We start from the raw sequence: 569 nt of genomic DNA, 5'->3' as shown, positions 1-569 counted from the left end.
GAAAGAAAGAAAGAAAGAAAGAAAGAAAGAAAGAAAGAAAGAAAGAACGAACGAACAAGCTTTCAGAAAAACACTTCAGAATGCATACCAGTACACTAGCCAAATTTTGGGCCTGGTGGTTTTTGTGCTTCCAGATTTGAGTCACCAAAGCTCATCAATTCTCTGTTCTTACTGTCTGGCAGGGTCCCATAAGGGATATCCCATAGGGAACTAGACTTTTCCATATTGAACAAACAGTGTACACGAGTCCAGAAACAGCAATTCCCAATCTCTGCCAAGCATACGGTCTCTGGAATGAAACATTTCAGCAATGCCTCTCCCTTGGGAGAGGTGCTGGGTCTGCAGCCTCAGAGAGGCCTGGCTGCTGCCATTAGCATGGCCAGATGTGCAGCAGCATCTCTGCATTTTTAAATTAAACTTTATACTCATGAACCTCTTTTTATCCCACCCAAGCACTAGAGAGCCCTACAGAATTCACAGACTAAAATAAAGATCCAAGAAGCAGTAGTGGGGAGAGGGGTGTGTGTGTGTGTGTGTGTGTGTGTGTGTGTGTGTGTGTGTGTGTGTGT

The 569-nt window shown here is 44.3% G+C and overlaps 1 protein-coding gene across 2 annotated transcripts in view; it reads right to left on the bottom strand.

Moving 5' to 3' along the window:
- Window positions 1–569, bottom strand: part of Smg6 (SMG6 nonsense mediated mRNA decay factor) — a 214,469-nt gene that overhangs the window by 152,385 nt on the left and 61,515 nt on the right. The gene's annotated exons all lie outside the window — the stretch shown is intronic.

This window comes from Psammomys obesus, unplaced genomic scaffold (assembly GCF_907164565.1).
Source record: "Psammomys obesus unplaced genomic scaffold, mPsaObe1.curated_primary_1811, whole genome shotgun sequence".
NCBI classification, from domain to species: Eukaryota; Metazoa; Chordata; class Mammalia; order Rodentia; family Muridae; genus Psammomys; species Psammomys obesus.
This window is presented reverse-complemented; position numbering and strand designations above follow the sequence as displayed.